This window comes from Bombus impatiens, unplaced genomic scaffold (genome assembly GCF_000188095.3).
Source record: "Bombus impatiens unplaced genomic scaffold, BIMP_2.2 scf_0019, whole genome shotgun sequence".
Taxonomy (NCBI): Eukaryota; Metazoa; Arthropoda; class Insecta; order Hymenoptera; family Apidae; genus Bombus; species Bombus impatiens.
The window spans coordinates 1,630,977-1,631,299 of NT_176438.1; the positions used below are offsets into that span (position 1 = coordinate 1,630,977).

Below are 323 nucleotides of genomic sequence, written 5' to 3' on the forward strand. Positions count from 1 at the left end.
GAGGCGACCGAGTGAGAGTGCCAGCCCCAGGCGCAGTTCTCGCTGGTCCCGTCCTCCGGTAGGTCCTAGGCGCTGACCAGTCCGACGCCGCGAGGCTGTCAGCTGCCTGTTTGGGGAAGTACGTTGCCTTGCACGGCGACTCCAGGGACAGGGCGCGGCGTGCTATGGCCGCATACCGCGCCATATCCACCCTCCCCTATTTATGGACGGAGATAGCGCCAGGGGACCTGAGATGCATGCTTTCGCGGTTCCAGGGACCCCCTTTAGGCGGTAGGGACAGCCACCATGGAGGTTATAGCCGGTAGAATCCGGCACTACCCTGC

At 64.1% G+C, this 323-nt stretch overlaps 1 protein-coding gene across 3 annotated transcripts in view; it reads left to right on the forward strand.

Moving 5' to 3' along the window:
- The window catches only part of LOC105680414 (BTB/POZ domain-containing protein 10), a 6,774-nt gene that overhangs the window by 3,511 nt on the left and 2,940 nt on the right, over positions 1-323 (forward strand). The gene's annotated exons all lie outside the window — the stretch shown is intronic.